The following is a 23,632-nucleotide window of genomic DNA, read 5'->3' on the forward strand; positions in this document are numbered from 1 at the left end:
TTCCCTCACTTGTGCCGCACCTTCCTAGGCCTAATTCCCTTTGGATTCTGATTTCTAGGGCCTAATCCCTTTTGGATTTGGGTTACACAAGCATATTATGAAACTAAGTGGGCCAAACCCCCTCCTAGGTGGATTTGATCACCCATAGCCGAACCCTAGGGCCCTAGTCCACTAAATCTGTTAAGTGGAACCCTAATCTACTTAACCCTAGGACTATATAACCATAAAATTAGCAAAAAATTCGTACCACCCTCTATGCAATTCAGAACCTTTGTGCCGCAACCCCTATCATCCATTCTTCAACCTCCAAACACCTCTATACACATCTGCCGCAACCCTACCACCATAATCAACCATCCTCCATCCCTCTAAACAAGAGCACACCATCCAAAACTCTCAAATCCACCACACATACCTTGTGCCGCAGCAAGGAGGAGGAAGAGGAGCCTAGCCGTGCATGCCATTCATCCTGGAATTGTTGAAACGTTTAGGTGTAATCTTTCTTATGATTTCAATGTTTAAATTCAATAATTTTTGTTGTGCAAGCATGAGGAACTAATCCCCTTTTGGCTAGGGGGGAATTTCGAAACCATGGTTATATTTGCATGATAATTTGATTACTTTCAGTTGTGATTTCATGAATGATTAATTCAATTTACTTATCTGTTTTAATTAAAACTTGTTTATGTATATGAATTGAGAGTGCACACTTAATTTGCATGCATAAATATGATGCTATGGTATAAGGAAACTTCACCTAATCGTTAGGAATTTATATTCATGAGTAGTTAAGATTGTTGGTCACAATTATGTTAGGTAAATTCTTGGCATAAGTATCATGCGCTTTCATAGTTACGAATGCCTCGTCAACACCTATGATCTCCATAGAACCTAATGATCTTTGATTGTCTTTCTATTATGCGCTTTCATATAGAAAACTTTTAAGGAATAATTTGAGTGCAATGCGCTAATTCCATTCAATTCAATGACCTAAGGGAAATCTGAGAGTTAATTTAAGCGTACCTAATTAACTTGGGGTGTTGAGGTTCCTAATTCATTGAATAAGCAACTGAAGATTGTGTTGTATGCAAGTATGGCATGTGTGGAGAAAAATCTCCTAGCTATCTCACCATCCACTTAATTCTATCAATTTCGCCCAAATCTACCTAGTTTACATTATTGTTTTGTTTGTTTGATTTTCGTCCAAAACCAAATCCCCAATTGTCTTAGAGTGTCTAATTGGTTCAAATATGTTTTAATTGTGTTTTTAAGAGTTTTGAGTCAAGTTAGAACCAATTTTCGTCCAAGTTTGTGTTTTTAGGCAGTTTTGAGTGCTTTTAGCCTATTTTGAGTCTTGTGAACTTGTTTTGAGTCTTTTTAAGTGAGTTAAGTGTTTTCAAGGTTAGTTTTAATTATTTGAGTCAGTTTAGAGTGTTTATCAATCCCTCCTAATCCCCGGTGTAAGAACGATCCCTACTTATTTATATGCTACAATTGTCAAAAGAGGGTTAATTTGTGTGTTAAGTTAATTTTCGCATCAAATTTTGGCGCCGTTGCCGAGGATTAGCAACTTTGCTAATCCCTTGTTATTTCTTTTTAGTTATTTTCGTGTGTTATTGGTTTGTTATTGGTTTTAGTTTCTGACTTGTTTGTTTTCTTGTTTTAGGCACTAGTTTATGACTCGGAGTTCTCAACCGGTTCATGCGCATATCTTAGACTTTGACGACGATTTTGAGCGAACCTTGAGAAGAAAGAAGAATCAACAAGAGCCTCAACCTGCACCTGAGCTTGAAGAGGACGAAATATAAGTGGGAGAGGAGGCCACGACAAGGGTTTTTGAGGAAGAACAAGTTATGGCAGCGGACAACCGAACAATCAAGGAGCTTTCCGCTTCGGGATTGGATAATGCCATGCCTCTATGCATTCAATATCCAAGGGCAACCCCCGACAAGACTGACGAGTTCGAACTCAAGTCCAGTTTATTGCACCATATTCCTAAGTTCCATGGGTTGTCCATGGAAGATCCTAATAAACACTTGAAGGAGTTCGAGGTTGTTTGCTCAAGTATGACCCTGGTGAATGTTGATGGGAGCATTTTGAAGATGAAGGCTTTTCCCTTTTCTCTCTTAGAAAAGGCTAAAGATTGGTTGTATGAACTAGCCCCCGAAATTGTCACATCATGGGAGAGTATGAAAAGGGCGTTTTTGGAGAAGTTTTTCCCAACTTCTCGAGTCATTCTTTTACGTAAAAGGATTAGTGGCATTCAGCAAAATCAAGGTGAATCATTTCCAACTTATTATGAACGTTTTAAAACCCTTGTTGCTTCATGTCCACAGCACCAAATGAAGGAGGAGCTTCTTCTTCAATATTTCTACGAAGGGCTTCTACCAATTGAACGTCAAATGCTAGACGCCTCAGCGGGTGGAGCTTTAGTGGACAAAACACGTATGGTCGCCAAGACTATCATTGCCAACCGAGCTTTGAATGCTCAACAATATGAAGGCGTTGGTCAAAGAAATATACCACGGCAGCAACAAGTTAATGAGGTAAGTGCTATTTCCGAACTTCAAAATCAAATGGCTAATCTTACTTCTCTTCTTTCGCAGGTAGTTGAAATACCAAAGGTACAAAGTGTGGTTGTTTGTGGTGTGTGCTCCATGAATGGACATCTCACGGACAAGTACCCTCAACTGATTGAGAACGGAGGGTGGGAATCTGCCAATGCCGTGGGTTATGGGAGCCAAAACCAACCAAGGAGTGATCCTTTCTCTAACACATACAACCCCGGTTGGAGAGATCATCCAAATTTCAAATAGAGGGAGCCACAACAACCCCAACAACAAAGCACATTTAGGTAGCAACCTCCGGGATTTTACCAAAGGTCGTATGCACCCACACCACCCCAAGCACAACCTACACAACCCAATCAGGTTCGTCCATAGATAATGATCAAAATTTTCAATTACTAACTTCTATGGTGCAGGGAATGCAAAATAGGGACCAAAAGGTTGATGAATTAGAAAAGCAAGTAGGGCAGATTGCGGAGTTCATGGGCCAATTTAGAGAGCAGGGCAAGTTGCCTAGTTCAACCGTTGTCAACCCAAAAGGAGGATTCGAATCTGCCAAAGCAATCATGTTGCGAAGTGGAAAACAAGTTGGAACGGCCTCACAACCCTCTAATTCAGCCCCAACGGAGGACGAAAAGTTGCAATTCGAGGAGGGGGAGCAAGAGCAAGCCACGGCAAGGGGAACACCACCCATGCCGCAGCCACCCAAACTGCACCATTCGACTTCCAAGGGTAAGGATGTTCCAAATTCGATTATTTCTAATGTTATTCCTCCAAATGTACCATTTCCTAGTAGATTCATGCAAACAAAGAAGGAGGAGGCTGAAAAGGACATTTTAGAGACATTTAGAAAAGTACATGTCAATATACCACTTTTGGATGCAATTAAGCAAGTTCCAAGGTATGCTAAGTTTTTAAAAGAACTTTGCACTACTAGGAAGAGAATTTCGAGCAAAGAGGTTGTAAAGGTAAGTGAAGATGTCTCAGCCATCTTGCAACGTAAATTGCCCCCTAAATGCAAAGATCCGGGTAGTTTTACAATTCCTTGTGTTATTGGCAATAATCATTTTGAACATGCCATGCTAGACTTAGGTGCATCTATTAATGTTATGTCTTACTCAATTTATGCATCTATGAACCTAGGTGAGTTAAAAAACGATGGCGTGATTATTTAATTGGCCGATAGATCTAATGCTTATCCAAAGGGTGTTTTGGAAGATGTTTTAGTGCAGGTCAATCATTTAATCTTTCGGGCGGATTTCTACGTGCTGGAAATGGAAGAATCAAACCATTCCCCTTCGTTGCCAATTCTTCTTGGCCGCCCCTTTATGAAAACTGCCCGCACGAAGATTGATGTGTTTAATGGGACTTTGACAATGGAATTTGATGGGGAAGTTATTAATTTCAATCTTTCTGAATCTATCAAGTACCCTATTGATGATCATTCATGTTTTGCTATTGATGTAATTGATCCGTTGGCGCAGGACCATTTTGAACAATTGAACGAAGATGCACTTGAATTGGTCATTACAAGAGGAATGGAACTCAAAGACAAAGAAGTAGGGCCATTGCCTACCCACGGCTTGCATGGAGAGCACCATGCCATGCCCCCTAGTGTTGACATGATTGAGATAGTGGCTGCCCTTGAGTCATTGCCATTACAATCCGGTAAGTCTTCGGACCTAATTTCAATTCCAATTTCGACTAATAAGCCCATTCCTTCAGTTGTGCAGCCACCTTCCCTTGAACTTAAACCATTGCCAAGCCATTTGAAGTATGTTTTCTTGGGAGATCAAGAGACCTTGCCCGTCATCATATCCTCCTCACTCATGGCACAAGAAGAAGGTAAGTTAGTGAGGGTGTTAAAGGAGTACAAAACTGCAATTGGTTGGACCTTGGCCGACATCAAAGGAATAAGCCCGACCACGTGCATGCATCGTATACTTTTGGAGGAGGGGTCCAAAGCATCTCGAGAGGCTCAACACTGACTCAACCCTCCAATGATGGAAGTTGTGAAGAAGGAGATAATCAAGCTCTTGGATTGTGGAGTGATCTATCCAATTTCAGATAGTCGGTGGGTGTCTCCGATTCAATGTGTTCCAAAGAAATCCGGAATAACTGTGGTGACAAATGCGAAAAATGAGCTTGTTCCTACTCGAATCCAAACAGGTTGGAGGGTTTGTATTGACTATAGGAAGCTCAATGCCACCACAAGGAAGGATCATTTTCCCTTGCCATTCATTGATCAAATGCTTGAAAGGTTAGCGGGTTATGCTTTTTATTGTTTTCGTGATGGATATTCAGGTTATAATCAAATTGTGATAGCTCCGGAAGATCAAGAGAAAACCACTTTGACATTCCCCTTTGGTACATTTGCTTATCGTCGCATGCCATTTGGTTTATGTAATGCACCTTCCACATTTCAAAGATGCATGATGAGCATATTTTCAGATTTTGTTGAGAAAATTATTGAGGTTTTTATCGATGATTTCAGCATTTTTGGTGATTCATTTTATGGTCGTTTGAATAATCTTAGTTTGATTTTAAAACGATGCATTGAAACTAACCTTGTGTTAAATTGGGAAAAATGTCATTTCATGGTTAAACAATGCATAGTTTTAGGTCATATTATTTCTGAAAAAGGTATTGAGGTAGATAAGTCAAAGATAGATCTTGTGCATCACTTACCCTCTCCTGCTTCGGTTAGGGAGGTTCGTTCGTTCCTTAGACATGCAGGTTTTTATAGAAGGTTCATCAAGGATTTCTCGAAGGTCTCCCAACCTCTATGCCGCCTCCTACAAAAAGGTGCACCTTTCGACTTCACCAAGGAGTGCACAGCAGCTTTCCAACTCCTCAAGGACATGCTAACCATGGCACCCATCATTGTGCCACCGGATTGGAGCCTTCCATTCGAGCTCATGTGTGATGCATCTGATTATGCGTTAGGGGCTGTTTTTGGCCAAAGGAAGGACAAGAAGCCGCATGTTATCTACTACACATCCCGGACGTTGAATGACGCTTAATTAAACTATTCGACCACTGAAAAAGAACTTCTTGCCATTTTCTTTGCTTTAGATAAATTTCGATCATATTTGCTTGGTACTAAGGTTATTATTTTCACTGATCATGCAGCTTTAAAGTACTTGTTCACCAAGAAGGAAGCCAAACCACGGCTAATTCGATGGATGCTACTTCTTCAAGAGTTTGACATCGAAATCAAGGACAAAAAGGGAAGTGAAAATGTGGTGGCTGACCACCTAAGCCGTGTGATACATGAGGAGGAACCGTACCCTATTGTAGAAACCTTCCCATTCGTCTTCCAAAGGTAAGGAGGTTCCAAATTCGATTATTTCTAATGTTATTCCTCAAAATGTACCCTTTCCTCGTAGATTCATGCAATCGAAGAAGGAGGAGGCTGAAAAGGACATTCTGGAGACATTTAGAAAAGTACAAGTCAATATAACACTTTTGGATGCAATTAAGCAAGTTCCAAGGTATGCCAAGTTTTTAAAAGAACTTTGCACCACTATGATAGGAGCATATTCATGCGACTTAAATGGCTTGTTCTCGTGCATTTACGTTATGTTTCTTTAGTTATTTTAGTACTTTAAGCTATTTTCGTGTGTTTGTAGGTCCAAAGGGCTAAAGGAGCAAAAAGATGCATTTTGGAGACTTTTGGAGCACTTTTGGGCTTAGGATGGATAGCTTATGCTTGGAGCCAAAGTGTTGGACGAAATTGAAGACCTAATTGAAGACCAAAGTGTTGGAACCTTGTTCCCTTTAGTTTTAGGACATTTAAACCTTTCCTATATCCTTAGCCGTGCATAACATTCCAACATTCCACTTCTTCATTTCAGCCATACTCCCACATATCATTACATATCATTCACCACTTATCATATCATCCACTTATCATATCATTCACTTATCTTATCATTCACTTATCATATCATTCACTTATCATATCATTCACTTATCATATCATACACTTATCATAACCATACACTTATCACCTATCACAACAACAACCTTGCACATGCACATTCATCCACATGCACCCATAATCATTCACTCATCTTTAATCCACATGCATCTTCCAAAAATCAAATCAGCCACATCCACATGCACTTATTCCACTTCATCATTACACCACATTCTCTCTCTTTAATCCACATGCATTCCCACCCTTTAATCACATGCATAAATCAGCCACATGCATCTCCCATCACCATTTCAGATTTCCACCAAGTTCCTAGCTATCATGTTCCCTCTCTTTCTCCCTATAAATACCATACACACTTCACACAACATTCATACATTCTCATTCATTCTTCCACATTTCAGAAACTCATCCATTCACACCAAGAAACATCCCCTTGGCCGTGAGTTTCCCTACAAATCCAAACACCACTCCTCTTTCATTTCCATCACTCCCCAAACCATTCACACCATCAAACTATCCTTAGACCTTGTGCTACAATAAAGAGGAAGAGAAGAGGGCCTAAACGTTCATACAATTCAAGTTTGAGTTGTTGGAATGTTTAGGTGTTTCTTTGATTTCAATGTTTAAATTCAATTCTCTTTGTTTTGTATGTTTGAGGAATGGAAGAAAAGAGTGCTTAAACGTTCATACAATTCAAGTTTGAGTTGTTGGAATGTTTAGGTGTTTCTTTGATTTCAATGTTATGAAGAACTAAACCCCCCTTAGCTAGGGGGTGATTCGAAATATATGTTTATACTTGCATTTTGATTTGATTACTTCTAATTACGTTTCATAAGTTGTGAATTCAATTTGTTTAACTGTTTTATTGATAACCTATTTATGTATGTTTATTGAGAGTGCACGCTTAATTTTCATGCATGAATATGACGCTAGAATATAAGTGAGTTTCACCTAATAGTTATGAACTTATATTCACAAGTAGTGGAGGTTGCTTATAAACAATCGCGTTAAATAAATTCTTGGCATAAGTTTCATGCAATCATAGTAACGAATGCCTCGTCAACACTTATAGTTTTCAAAGAACTTAATGATTCTTGCTTGTATCTGTATTATGCAATTCATGTAGGGAACTTGTGGGGAATGCTTTGGGTTGTCGTATGCAATCATCCAATTCATTAACTTAAGGAAAACTTGACGGTTAATTTAAGCGGACCTAATTAACCCGGGGTGTTGAGAATTCATGGTTTATTGAAATGCAATTGGAAATCGTTTTATTATGCAAGTCTAACATGTGTGGAGATGAACCCCTTGGCTAGCATCCAGCCATTCTATTCTATCACAAATTCATATTTACATTCTGTCTAGTTTATTAATTTGTTTCGTTATTTCAATTTTCGTAAAACCTAAATCCCCCTTTACTTTAATGTCAAATTAGTTAGAAAGTGTCTTAGTTTGTGTTTATAAGAGTTTTGATTCAATTTGTTACACAATTTCGTCCAAATTCACCAAAGTGCTCAAAACTGCCCAGAAAGTGTTTTTAAGGCAGTTTTGAGTGTTTTGGGTGATGTTTGAGTCTTTTGGTTTGTTTTAGTGTTTTAAGCGTTTAGCTTCGCATTCTTTGAGTTTAGTTTAGTGTTTTAAACTTTATTTTACGTTTTTGAGTCAGTTTCCAAGTGATTTGCAATCCCTCCTAATCCCCGGTTAAGAACGATCCCTACTTATACTTATACTACAATTGACAAAAAGAGGGTTTAATTTGTGTGCGTATAATTCTCGCATCACACTAGGAAGAGAATTTCGAACAAGGACGTTGTCAAGGTAAGTGAAAATGTCTCAGCCATCTTACAACGTAAAATGCCCCCTAAATGCAAAGATCTGGGTAGTTTTACAATTCCTTGTGTTATTGGCAATAATTGTTTTGAACATGCCATACTAGACTTAGGTGCATCTATTAATGTCATGCCTTACTCAATTTATGCATCTATGAACCTAGGTGAGTTAAAAAATGATGGTGTGATTATTCAATTGGCCGATAGATCTAATGCCTATCCAAGGGGTGTCTTGGAAGATGTTTTGGTATAGGTTGATCATTTAATCTTTCTGGCTGATTTTTATGTGCTTGAAATAGAAGACTTGGTTCATTCTCCACCCTTGCCACTCCTACCTGGAAGACTGATGCGAAAATTAACTTAACACACAAATTAACCCTCTTTTGACAATAGTAGTATATAAGTAAGTAGGGATCGTTCTTAAACCGGGGATTAGGAGGGATTGCTAAACACTTTAAACTGATTCAAATAGATAAAACAAAGTTTTTAAACACTTAACTCAACTTAAAAGACTCAAACAAGTTCACAAGATTCAAAATAAGCTGAAAACACTCAAAACTGCCTAAAAAACACAAATTGGGCAGATTTGACTCTAAAAACAAAATTGGACGAAATTTGGTGCTAACTTGACTCAAAACTCTTGAAAACACAATCTAGAACCTATTATAACTAGTTAGACACTCTAAAATAAATGGGGATTTGGTTTTGGACGAAAATAAAATCAACAAAACAAGAATTTAAAACTAGGCAGATTTCACGAATTTGATGGAATTAAGTGGATGATGGTTTAGCTAGGAAGTCTTTCTCCACACATGGCATACTTGCATACAAAACAATCTACAGTTGCTTATTGAATGAATCATGAACCTCAACACCCCAAGTTAATTAGGTACGCTTAAATTAACTCTCAGATTTCCCTTAGGTCATTGAATTGAATGGAATTAGCGCATTGCAATCAAATTATTCCTCAAAAGTTCTCTACATGAAAGCGCATAAGAGGAGCAATCAAAGATCATTAATTTCCATGGAAATCATAAGTGTTGACGAGGCATTCGTAACTATGAAAGCGCATGATACTTATGCCAAGAATTTACTTAACATGATTGTGACTAACAACCTTAACTACTCATGAATATAGGTTCCCAACGATTAGGTGCAGTTTCCTTATACCCTAGCATCAGATTTATGCATGCAAATTAACTGTGCACTCTCAACCCACATACATAAACAAGTTTTAATTCAAATAGATAAGTAAATTGAATTCACCATTCATGAAATCATAATTGGAAGTAATCAAATCATAATGCAAATATAGCCATGGTTTCGAAATTCCCCCTAGCCAAAAGGGGATTAGTTCCTCATACTCGCAAAGCAAAGATTCTTGAAATTAAACATTGAAAAACACAAGAAAGATTACACCTAAACGTTTCAGCAATTCCAGGTTGAATGGCATGGACGGTTAGGCTTCCCTTCTTCTCCCTTGTTGCGGGACAAGTTGTGGGTGGTGGTTTTGGGGGTTTTGAATGGTGTGTTCTTGTTTAGGATGATGAATAATGGCTGATTATGGTGGTAGAGTGCAGCAGGTTGTGTATGAAGGTGTATGAAGTGGATGAAGGATGAAGAATGGAGGCTAGGGGTTGCAGCAACAAGTTTTCTGAATAACATAAGGGGTCATGCGAATTTGTGGCTGATTTTATGTTTATATAGTCCTAGGGTTAATTAGATTAGGGTTACACCTAGCAGATTTATTGGATTAGGGTCCTAGGGTTTGGCAATAGGTGATTAAATCCACTTAGGAGGGGGTTTGACCCACTTAGTTTCATAAAAGGATTTGTGTAACCCAAATCCACAAGGAATGAGACCCTAAAAATCATAATCAATCAAGGATATGGCCTAAAGGGTGCGGCACATATTGGAGGGAAGGGGGAAATGGCTTGCAAGGCAAGGCAAGGCCTTCTAAAAGGGAATAGGCGCCACCTTTGTAGGGTTTCTAGAAAGAATGAGCTTTGTGGCTGATTTGGGACTTCTAGAAGAGAATGCTTCTAGAAATAGGTTCTAGAAATATCTATTTAGGTCCCCTTGCAACTAGGATGAAGGCATGATAAGGTTAGGATAGGATAAGATGAGATAAGGTTTTGGATAATGTTTTGGATAATGTTGGATAAGGCTTTAGATAATGTTTCTTCTTTTGAGCTACTTCCTTATCCACTTTGTCTTGAGCTTAGTTCCTTCATCTTCTCATCATATTTCTAGCCTCTTAAACTCCAAATTCGTCCATCCATGTTGGCCCATACATGTGCTATCCATTTAGTGCCCAAAATTGCTCCAAAATGCACTTTCTTGGTACTTTAACCCTTTGGACCTACAAACACACGAAAGTGAGTTGAAATACTATATTAACTAAGAAATAATAACACAAATGCACAAGAATAAGCTAGCTAAGTTGCCTAAATATGCTCCTATCAAAGACCATTCATGAAGACAGCCTAAACAAAGATTGATGTGGCCAAGGGAGCATTAACAATGGAGTTTGGTAATGATATAATTAAATTCAATGTTTATGACTCAATTAAAAATCCTAATGATGTTCGTTCTTGTTTTGCCATTGATGTGCATAAGGATATGGGGCAGGAACAATCCACACATATCAAGAATGATGCATCAAGAACCACCATTGAAGAGGAAATTGGGGTGGTTGCCCTAAAACCACCCAATCTGGCCGAGAGTAGCCATAGTGACATTGTTGATAGGGCTGCCACTTTTGAGCCTCCATCACAATATGTTTGTAAGTCTCCAACCCCAATTCCAATTCCCATTTCAACTAATAGGTAGTTACCTTCTTTGGTGCAGGTGCCCAATCGATTTCAAGGTGGTGGGAGCATTTACATGGACTTTAGGAACCAAAACACCACAATCAGGGAGGATCACTATCCCCTTCCATTCATAGAGCCATACTATAAGCACCTTCAGGAGCATGTTGTGGAGGATATACCGTTCCATGTCGTGGGCTCCAATGAAGCCTAAAAGGAGGTATCGTCCGGCTGGAAGACGTTAAAGCAAGCGCTTCTTGGGAGGCAACCCATGCATTCAACAAGGAGAAGATGGAACTTCCACCCCAAACCCAGATTTGCGTTTCTAAACCTTTCTCTTTGTTGCTTTATTTTATCATGCTTAGTTGTTTGTTATTTGTTTGCTTTTGTGTGAGTCTTCATTTGAAACATTGAGGACACTGTTTGATTTAAGTGTGGGGGGGGGGGTAAACAAGTGTTTTTATGCAAATTCGTAGGATTCTATCACCTATCACTTCTAATGTTGTTTCTCACTGTTTTTAAGTGTTTTTAGTGCATTTTGAGCTGTTTTGGTGTGTTTTGAAGTAAAAATCCAAAAATTTGAAACAAAAATTGAAAAAAAGTGTTTTGAAAAAGCCAAAAAGAGTTGTTTTTGTGTGTTTGTTTGTGTCTTAGGGTACCTTCCAACACAATGATGAGGATTTGGTTTTTAATGTGTGACTGTTAAAGAGAGTTACGAACATGGATGGAAGTTTGATTTACTCTTTGGTTTATGCTTGGTTATAGTTATAGTTTACGAATTCACATGTAATCACAAAGGATAAAATCAGTTTTTATAACATGCTTGAAGGAAGGAACTCAAACTAACGCTACATCCCTGAGAGACTTGAGCCTAAACGTTTATTTGGAGAGTTATTAATCTGTGCATTCTTGTTTTCTAAAGTCGTTGCATGATCTCATTATTCTTTGCTTGGTTGCTACTTAGAATGCGTTTGATCACTATAGTTCCAAATACTAGAACTCATACCCATTTCATTCAAATCATGAAATTGATTAGCATAACAAATAACAAGATGAAGTTGTTTAGTAGTCACCACTATAGCCAAATAGCCGAATCCACCCTTGTCATTTGTATTGTAGGATTAGCCCTTTGAGCCCTTTTTAGCCTATTTTCTTTGTTAACCACATCCCCCTTACCTACCCTAGAATAGGACTTTCCATACCCTTGTTCTTGAAGTATAGTGGAGCATGACTTAGAAGGAATTCTTTTTTAGTGACATTATTGCAGAAAACAAGTGTGGGGGAAGGGATTTTTGTGTGTATGTGCGTGCCAAAGTCTTAAAGGAGGCATGGGAAAAAAAAGAAAAAAAAAATGTGAAAAAGAAGAGAAAGAAGAAGAAAAGAAAGAAAAGGAGTTGAAAATAAGTGATAACGAACTCACAAGTGTTGATTGTTGAAGAAAGGGTCCAAAAAGTTAAATATGGCCCTAAGTTTTGCGTGACTTCCCCTTGGGTGTTCAAAGTTGATTTTTGCAATCTAAAGGGAATTCTAAGTGCCTAATTCATTACTTTTCTCACTATTGCTTTAAGAACGTTTGTTTCCTCTACCTTTCCTTGTTAGCCAATACCTTAGCCCTGTTACGACCCTTAGACTTCTATCTTGATTGTTATGTGTTTCAATATGTGGAGTTTATAATTGGTTTGAGCATATGGTATCCTTGGTTCTCATGTCTAAGTAGTATCATTCCATTCATGAGATCCCTTAGACTTCTATCTTGGTTATGTCATTGTCATATTTCCAGAAAATGCTTTCCTTGTTATAACATATGTGAGTGTTTGTCTACATGTTTACATCAATCTTCTCACATATACTGATAGGAGCATAGTTAGGCGACTTAGCTAGCTTATTCTTGTGCATTTGTGTTATTATTTCTTAGTTAATGTCGTATTTCAACTTATTTTCGTGTGTTGGTAGATCCAAAGGGTTAAAGTACCAAGAAAGTGCATTTTGGTGCATTTTGGAGCAGTTTTGGGCACTAAGTGGATAGCTTGTATATGGACTAACATGCAAGGACGAATTTGGAGTTCAAAAGGCTAGAAATCTGATGAGAAGATGAAGGAACTAAACTCAAGACAAAGTGGATAAGGAATTAGCTCAAAAGAGGAAACATTATCCAAAACCTTATCTTATCTTATCCTATCCTAACCTTATCATGCCTTAATCCTAGTTGCAAGCGGACCTAAATAGATATTTCTAGAACCTATTTCTAGAAGCATTCTCTTCTAGAAGTCCCAAATCAGCCACAAAGCACATTATTTCTAGAAACCCCACAAAGGTGGTGCCTATTCCTTTCTAGAAGGCCTTGCCTTGCCTTGCAAGCTATTCCCTCCTTCCCTCCAATATGTGCCGCACCCTCTAGGCCCTATCCCTTATTGATTCTGATTTTTAGGGCCTCATTCCATGTGGATTTGGGTTACACAAATCCTTTTATGAAACTAATTGGGCCAAACCCCCTCTTAGGGGGATTTAATCACTTATTGCCGAACCCTAGGGCCCTAATCCAATAAATCTGCTAAGTGTAACCCTAATCTAATTAACCCTAGGACTATATAAACATATTTTCAGCCACAAATTCGGATGAACCCCTTATGCCATTCAAAAAATCCTTGCCACAAGCCCTAGCCTCCATTCTCCATCATTCATTCACTCCATATACTTCCATATACAACCTGCCGCACTATACCACCATAATCAGCCATCATTCATCATCCCAAGCAAGAATACATCATTCATAACCCCCAAAACCACCACCCACACCTTGTGCCGCAACAAGGAAGAAGAAGGAAAGCCCTAGCCGTGCATGCCATTCGACTTGGAATTGCTGGAACATTTTAGGTGTAATCTTTCTTGTGTTTTTCAATGTTTAATTTCAAGAATCTTTGCTTTGTGAGTATGAGGAACTAATCCCCTCTTGGCTAGGGGGAATTTCGAAACCATGGCTATGTTTGCATTATGATTTGATTACTTCCAGTTGTGATTTCATGAATTGTGAATTCAATTTACTTATCTATTTGAATTAAAACTTGTTTATGTATGTGGGTTGAGAGTGCACACTTAATTTGCATGCATAATCTGATGCTAGGGTATAAGGAAACTTCACCTAATCGTTGGGAACTTATATTCATAAGTAGTAAAGGTTGTTAGTCACAATCATGTTAAATAAATTCTTGGCATAAGTATCATGCGCTTTCATAGTTACGAATGCCTCGTCAACACTTATGATTTTCATAGAATTTAATGGTCTTTGATTGTTTCTCTATTATGCGCTTTCATGTAGAGAACTTTTGAGGAATAATTTGATTGCAATGCGCTAATTCCATTCAATTCAATGACTTAAGGAAAATCTAAGGGTTAATTTAAGCGTACCTAATTAACCTGGGGTGTTAAGGTTCATGGTTCATTGAATAAGCAACTGGAGATTGTTTTGTATGCAAGTATGTCATGTGTGGAGAAAGACCTCCTAGCTAGCCCACCATCCACTTAATTCCACCAATTTCGTGCAAATCTGCCTAGTTTAATTTCTTGCTTTGTTTGTTTTATTTTCGTCCAAAACCGAATCCCCATTTATTTTAGAGTGTCTAACTGGTTAGAATATGTTTTAGATTGTGTCTTCAAGAGTTTTGAGTCAAGTTAGAACCAAATTTCGTCCATTTTGTGTTTAGGGTCAAATCTGCCCAGTTTGTGTTTTTTAGGCAGTTTTGAGTGTTTTTAGCTTATTTTGAGTCTTGTGAACTTGTTTTGGGTCTTTTTAAGTTTAGTTAAGTGTTTTAAAGCTTATTTTTATCTATTTAAGTCAGTTTAAAGTGTTTAAGAATCCCTCCAAATCCCCGATTTAAGAACGATCCCTACTTACTTATATACTACAATTGTCAAAAGAGGGTTAATTTGTGTGTTAAGTTAATTTTTGCATCAAATTTTGGCGCCGTTGCCGGGGATAACAACTTTGCTAATCCCTTGTTATTTCTTTTTGTTTATTTTCGTGTGTTTTTTGTTTTAGTTGCTGACTTTGTTTTGTTTTTAGGTACTAGTTTATGACTCGGAGTTCTCAACAGGGTCATAAGAATATCTTAGACTTTGACGACGATTTCGAGTGAACTTTGAGAAAGAAGAAGAATCAACAAGAGCCTCCACCACCTCAACCTGCACCAGATCTTGAAGAAGACGAAATACAAGTGGGAGAGGAGGCCACGGCTTAGATTTTTAAGTAAGAACAAGTTATGGCAGCTGACAATCAAGGAGCTTTCCGCTTCGGGATTGGACAATGCCAAGCCGCTATGCATTCAATAAGGGCAGCCCCAGACAAGACCGACGAGTTTGAACTCAAGTCTAGCTTATTGCACCATATTCCTAAGTTCCATGGGTCGTCCATGGAAGATCCTAATAAGCACTTGAAGGAGTTTGAGGTTGTTTGCTCAAGTATGACCCCGGTGAATGTTGATGGGAGCATTTTGAAGATGAAGGCTTTTCCCTTTTCTCTCTTGGAAAAGGCTAAAGATTGGTTGTATGAACTAGCCCCTGGAACTATCACATCATGGGAAAGTATGAAACAGGCATTTTTGGAGAAGTTTTCCCGAACTTCTCGAGTCATTCTTTTACGCAAAAGGATTAGTGGCATTCAGCAAAATCAAGGTGAATCATTTCCAACTTATTATGAACGTTTTAAAACTCTTGTTGCTTCATGTCCACAACACCAAATGAGGGAGGAGCTTCTTCTTCAATTTCTACGAAGGGCTTCTACCAATTGAACGCCAAATGCTAGACGCCTCAGCGGGAGGTACTTTAGTGGACAGAACACCCATGGCCGCCAAGACTCTCATTGCCAACCGAGCTTTAAATGCTTAACAATATGAAGGCATTGGTCAAAGAGACATACCATGGCAGCAACAAGTTAATGAGGTAAGTGTTATTTTCAAACTTCAAAATCAAATGGCTAATCTTACTTCTCTTCTTTCGCAGGTGGTTGAAATACCAAAGGTGCAAAGTGTGGCTGTTTGTGGTGTGTGCTCAATGAATGGACATCTCACGGATAAGTGCCCTCAATTGATCGAGAACGGAGGGTGGGAATCTGCCAATGTTGTGGGTTATGGGAGCCAAAACCAACCAAGGAGTGATCATTTCTCTAACACATGCAACCCCGATTAGAAAGATCATCCAAATTTCAAATGGAGGGAGCCCCAACAAGCCCAACACCAAAGCGCATTTAGGCAGCAACCTCCGGGATTCTACCAAAGGCCGTATGCACCCACACAACCCCAAGCACAACCTACCCAACCCAAATGAGGTTCATCCATAGATAACGATCAAAATTTTCAATTACTAACTTCTATGGCGCAGGGAATGCAAAATAGGGACAAAAAGGTTGATGAATTAGAGAAGCAAGTAAGGCAGATTGCGGAGTTCATGGGCCAATTTAGAGAACAAGGCAAGTTGCCTAGTTCAATCGTTGTCAACCCAGAAGGAGGATTCGAATTTGCCAAAGCAATCATGTTGCGAAGTGGAAAACAAGTTGGAACGACCTCATAACCATCTAAATCAGCCCCAACTGAGGACGAAAAGTTGCAATTCGAGGAGGAGGAACAAGAGCAAGCCACGGCAAGGGTTGCACTACCCATGCCGTAGGCACCCAAACATCCCCATTCGGCTTCCAAGGGTAAAGAGGTTCCAAATTCGATGAATTCTATTGTTACTCCTCCAAATGTACCCTTTCCTCGTAGATTCATGCAAACGAAGAAGAAGGAGGTTGAGAAGGACATTTTGGAGACATTTAGAAAAGTACAAGTCAATATACCACTCTTGGATGCAATTAAGCAAGTTCCCAGGTATACTAAATTTTTAAAAGAACTTTGCACTACTAGGAAGAGAATTTCGAACAAAGAAGTTGTCAAGGTAAGTGAAAATGTCTCAGCCATCTTGCAACGTAAATTGCCCCCTAAATGCAAAGATCCGGGTAGTTTTACGATTCCTTGTGTTATTGGCAATAATCGTTTTGAACATGGCATGCTAGACTTAGGTGCATCCATTAATGTCATGCCTTACTCAATTTATGCATCTATGAACCTTGGTGAGTTTGAAAATGATGGTGTGATTATTCAATTGGCCGATAGATCTAATGCCTATCCAAAGGGTGTTTTGGAAGATGTTTTAGTGCAGGTCAATCATTTAATCTTTCCGGCAGATTTCTACGTGCTTGAAATGGAAGAATCAAACCATTCCCCTTCGTTGCCAATCCTCCTTGGACGCCCATTCATGAAAACTGCCCACACTAAGATTGATGTGTTTAATAGGACTTTGACAATGGAATTTGATGGGGAAGTTATTAATTTCAATCTTTCTGAATTTATCAAGTACCCTAGTGATGATCATTCATGTTTTGCTATTGATGTAATTGATTCGTTGGCGCATGACCATTTTGAACAATTGAATGAAGATGCACTTGAATTGGTCATTACAAGAGGAAAGGAATTCAAAAACAAGGAACCAGCACCATTGGGCACCCACGGCATGCATGGAGAACACCATGCCGTGCCCCCTAATGTACATATGAGTGAGATAGTGGCTGTCCTTGAGTCATTGCCACTACAATCTGGTAAGTCTTCAAACCCAATTTCAATTCCAATTTCGACTAATAAGCCCATTCCTTCAGTTGTGCAGCCACCTTCCCTTGAACTTAAACCATTGCTAAGCCATTTGAAGTATGTTTTCTTGGGAGACCCAGAGACCTTGCCCGTCATTATCTCCTCCTCACTCACGGCACAAGAAGAAGGTAAGTTAGTGAGGGTGTTAAAGGAGTACAAAACAGCAATTGGTTGGACCTTGGCCGACATCAAGGGAATAAGACCTACCACGTGCATGCATCATATACTTTTGGAGGAGGGGTCTAAAGCATCTCGAGAGGCTCAACGCCGACTCAACCCTCCAATGATGGAAGCTGTGAAGAAGGAGATAATCAAGCTCTTGGATTGTGGAGTAATCTATCTAATTTCGGATAGTCGTTGGCTGTCTCCGGGTCAATGTGTTCCAAAGAAATCCGGACTAATTGTGGTGACAAATGCCGAAAATGAACTTGTTCCTACTAGAATCTAAACAGGTTGGAGGGTGTGTATTGATTATAGGAAGCTGAATGCCACTACAAGGAAGGATCATTTTCCTTTGCCATTCATTAATCAAATGCTTGAAAGGTTAGCAGGTTATGCTTTTTATTGTTTTCTTGATGGATATTCAGGTTAGAATCAAATTGTGATAGCTCTGGAAGATCAAGAGAAAACCACTTTCACATGCCCCTTTGGTACATTTGCCTATCGTCGCATGCCATTTGGTTTATGCAATGCACCTGCCACATTTCAAAGATGCATGATGAGCATATTTTCGGATTATGTTGAGAAAATTATTGAGGTTTTTATGGATGATTTCAGCGCTTTTGGTGATTTATTTGATGATTGTTTGAATAATCTTAGTTTGATTTTAAAACGATGCATTGAAACTAACCTTGTTCTAATTCAAAGTTTAAAGACCGGGCAAGAGTTCAAAGTGAACGGACATCGTTTGAAGCCATACTATGAGAAGTTTGAAGAGCATGTCGTGGATGGTGCAAGCTTTCATGTCATGGGTACCATTGAAGTTTAAGAGGGAGAATCGTCTGGCTGGAAGACGTTAAAGCAAGTGCTTCTTTGGAGGCAACCCATGCAAATAAAGAAGAACTAGGAAGCTCCAACACTCCATAACCAGATTTGCGTTCCTAAACCCTACTCTTTATTGCTTTTACTTTGCCATTTTTGTCATGTTTGTTAGTGTGTTATTTGTTTGTTTGTTTGTGAGTCTATGCTTAAAACATTGAGGACAATGTTTGGTTTAAGTGTAGGGGTGGTAAATAAAGTGTTTTTCATGAAAATTCGTGGGATTTTATCACCTATCATTTCTAAAGTTGTTTTTCACTATTTTTAAGTGTTTTTAGTGTGTTTTGAAGTGTTTTTATGTCTCTTAAACAGAAAATCAGAAAATTTGAAAAAAAATCGAAAAAGAGTGTTTAAAAAACCCAAAAAGAGTTGTTTTTAGAGTCGTTTTTGTTTTTGTGTTTCTTTGTGTCTTAGGGTACCTTCCAACACAATGATGAGGATTTGGTTTTTAATTGCATAACTATTAAAGAAAGTTACAAACATGGATGGAAGTTCGATATGCTCTTTGGTTTATGCTTGGTTATAGTTGACATTTACAAATTCACATGTAATCACAAAAAGGGAAAAATCAGTTTTTGTAACATGTTTAAAGGAAGAAACTCAAACTAACGCTACAACCCTGAGAGACTTGAGCCTAAACTTTATTTGGAGAGTTATTAATCTGAGATGTTTTTGGTTTTCTAAAGTCGTTGCATGATCTCATCATTCTTTGCTTGGTTACTACTTAGAATGCGTTTCATCGCTATAGTTTCAAATACTAGAACTCATGCTCATTTCATTCAAAGCATAAAGTTGATTAGCATAACAAATAATAAGAGGAAGTTGTTTAGTTAAACCAGAGCCAAAAAAGCCTTACGCTTTTGCATATGTATTGTAGGTTTAACCCCTTTGAGCCTTACTTTGCCTAATTTTCGTTGTTAACCACATAATCCTTACCTAGCCTAGATTAGGACTATCCATACCCTTGTTCTTAAAGGATAGGAAAGCATGACTTAGAGGGAATTCCTTTTGATCTACAGTTTGCAAGAAAACAAGTGTGGGGGTGGGGGATTTTCATTTGGAGACCTATAAACTTGTGTTAGTGTGCCAAAAGAAGAAGAGGGGCACGAAAGAAAAAAAAAAAAAAAAAAAAAAAACGTGACAAAGAAGAAGAAAAGAAAGAAAAGGAGTTGAAAATAAGTGAGAATGAACTCACAAGTGTTGAATGTTAAAGAAAGGGTCCAAAAAGTTTGAATATGGCTCAAAGTTTTGTGTGAATCTTCCCGTGCTGTTAAAAATTGTTTTTTGCATTCAAAAGTGAATTCTAAGTGTTGCTTACTATTGCTTTAAGAACTTTTGTTTATCCTTACCTTTCTTTGTTAGCCAATACCTTAGCCCCGTTACAACCCCTTTGACTTCAATCTTGATTGTTATGTGTTTCAATATGTGGAGTTTAAAATTGGTTTGAGCATATGAGATCATATACATGTTAATAATTCCAGAAATTGCCTTCTTTGTTAGGACATATGTGAGTATTAGTTTACATATTTACATCAATCTTCTCACATATACCTAGTGTAGGGAGTGTAGTCAGAAAATCTGTTTGAAAATAGAGAGTATATCCAGTGAGGAATTGAGGGATTCTCTAAGGCATGTTACTACATTCAAAATCATGTTTTAATTGATTAAATGGGAGTTAGTGAGTGGTAACTATGGTTAAGTATATGCTCGAGGGTAGGGATAACTAAAATCTATGTATGTGGTATTCCTTAATGTGTCATGTTCATTGGAAATCCCTGAGGTACATGTTGGAAGGTCTAGATTGTGTTTTGTTTATTTTGTTTATTTCGTTTTGCTCTAGGACTAGCAAAAGCTAAGTGTGGGGGAATTTGATAGGAGCATATTTATGCTACTTAGTTATGTTATTTCCTTGCATTTAGTGAGTTAATTACTATTTATTTTAGTCTTTTAAGCTATTTTCGTATGTTTTTAGGTCTTAATGGCAAAAGGAGCAAGAAAGGGCATTTTGAAGCTAAATGGAGCAGTTTTGGGCATGGATTGGATGGCTTAACCATGGAGCAAAGAGGATGGACGAAATTGAAGTCAAGAAGGGCTAGGAAAGGCTAAAAATCTGGAGAAAGGAGTCCAAATGCAATGAAGATAAGGAAGTAGCAGGAAATAAGGAATCTTATCCAACCTTATCTTATCCTATCTTATCCAACCTTTCCTAACTCTAACATTATCCTATCTTACCTTATCCAAATCAGGTTATGCCTTAAATATAGCTATTTAGGAGGGATTAGTTACACATTTAAACACCTATTTCAGTTTCTAGAAGCCTTATCCATTTGTTTGCCGCATGTGGACCATTCCTTGTAGGTTTAGGAGTTGCAATCCTTCCTCTACACCTATATCATATGTCCTTGTCCCTTTAGGTTTAGGAATCTGCCTAAACACTCTTTCTAGAACACCCTATCTTCCCCCCTACAAATGTTCCGCACCTATCCTTCTAGAAGACCCTAAAACCATGCCATGCATTACCTATCCCATTCCCTTTTGGTTTCTGCCTAGACTTAACCCTTTTCCCATGGAATTGTGCAACCTTTTCCTTCACTAATTGTGCATAATGAGCCTATAAATACAGGCCTATGCTGCACCATTCAAATCATCCATCCATTCATTCATACTTTCAGCCATCAAACACCACAATTCACCCTATACCACCCTAGTGCCGCAAGCAAGGAAGGAAGGATAGGAGGACTTGTGCAATCTGCCATCCAAGGGAGTGCTGTGCAAGCCATTGGAGTGTGGAGCGTTTACTTGGTTCTTTCTATCCTTGGTCTTAGTTTAATGTGTAGGTTAATTTGGTTTTCAATTATGATGAACATGAGGAACTAATTTCTTTTTAGTTGGAGGTGAATTCGAAGCCATGATTATATGTTTTATATGAATTGATTACGTCCGGTTATTATTTCTTAAGGCATGAATGTGATTTGCTTATCTAAGTTATTAAAACTGGTTTATGTATGTGGGTTGGGGGTTGACACTTAATTTGCATGCTTGAATTTGATGCTAGAATATAAGGGGGTTTCACGTAATAGTTATTCACTTATATTCACGAGTAGTGGAGGTTGCTAGTCACAATCGCCTTATGTAAATCCTTGGTATAAGTCTCATGCGGTTCATAGTGATGAATGCCTTGCCAATACTTATGGTTTTCACAAAACTTAATGACTTTTGATATGTATCTTTGTTATGCGTTTCATATAAAGAACTTGAAAAAGATAATTTGGTTGTAATGCGTTTTCATTCAATTCAATGAAATAAGGAAAACTTGAGGGTTAGTTGTGCGATGCAACTAACTTGGGGCGTTGTCATTCATAGTCTAAAGGAATAATAACTGGAAGTTGGTTCGTATGCATATATCATGTGTGGAGAAGGACCCTCTAACTAGCCTTTCACCCATTAATTTCACTTAAATTCGTTTTTCCAAAGTATTTTCTACAACGTTTTCATTTTAAATCTTAAAATTCATCAAAAACAAATCCCCTTTCATTTAGTCTTCATATTTAAGTCAAAACCTCTTTTCCTTGAGTCTTTTGATCAAGTCATGTCCTATTTTCGTCCAAAACACTTGTTGAGTCTAAAATTGAGTCTTTTTGATTGTTGGTTGCTGTTTTAAGTGTCTAAAGTTAGTATTAAGTCTATAGAGTCTAGTTTAGTGTTTTTGAGTCTTAATTGTATTGATTAGCATCCCTAGTTAATCCCCGCTCTAGAACGATCCCTACTTACATATCTACTACAATTGTCACAAATAGGGTTTAATTTGTGTGTCAAGTTAATTTTCACATCAAGATCCAAACACAATCATCATTGTGTGAGTTGCGGCCATGTCTTCAAGGTCAAGCTCAATTTGCCCTTGTTGTGCCAGTTTCCTGATGAGCTCCTTGAGGACGAAGCATTTGCCAATTGGATGACTCACGATACGATGGTATTTGCAATACCTAAGATTGTTAACGTGATTCATCTCTTCGGGACACTTGCTTTATTTTTTGAGGAGATCTTGAAAGGCATGGAGGAGGTCTTGATGGGGGATAGTGTTGATGCTAAAGGCTTCCTTGGTGGGCTTCTTCCTAGTCTTGTCTACCTTTGGGGCGAACACCTTATCTTTCTTGAAGTCGGTGAGCAACTCCTTCTTCCCATGATTAGCAATACTCAGCTCCATGTCGTGGGAATGAGTTGCCAACTCCTCAAATGTTCTCGATTATGCCTTGGAAGATGTAATGGAACCTCCAGTACATGCCTTGAACACACATCTCAGTGACAGAGGTTTCACAAAGCTGATCTTTGCAATCCAGACTTAATGAACGCCATCTATTGATGCAGTTGACGACAAGTTCATCCTACCACTGCTTCGTACTTGTTAGCTCCAACATGCTTGGATTGGGGTCATGCTTGAACATACCACTTCAAATTCCTTCAAGTGCTTGTTTGGATCCTCCATGGATAGCCCATGGTACTTTGGAATGTGATGCAACAAGCTAGACTTCAATTCAAACACATCGGTCTTGTCTTGAGCTGCCCTAGGATATTGAATGCATAGAGGTGAGGCATTGTCCAATCCCGAGGCTGAAAGTTCCTTGATTGTTCGATTATCCGCTGCCATGACTTGTGCTTACTCAAAATACTTAAAAACACACAATAGGACAAATTTGACACAACAAAGTAAAGGGGATTGGGTTTTTGACGAATTTAAGATAAAAACAAGTAACTAAAAGACTTAAATAAGATT

At 38.4% G+C, this 23,632-nt stretch overlaps 1 pseudogene; it reads left to right on the top strand.

Moving 5' to 3' along the window:
• Positions 1 to 1,676: 1,676 nt before the first annotated feature.
• LOC148690150 (uncharacterized) lies at positions 1,677 to 23,164 on the top strand (annotated as a pseudogene).
• The last annotated feature ends 468 nt before the right edge of the window (positions 23,165 to 23,632 follow it).

This window comes from Pyrus communis, chromosome 16 (assembly GCF_041283825.1).
Source record: "Pyrus communis isolate YQ-2024b chromosome 16, ASM4128382v1, whole genome shotgun sequence".
NCBI lineage: Eukaryota > Viridiplantae > Streptophyta > Magnoliopsida > Rosales > Rosaceae > Pyrus > Pyrus communis.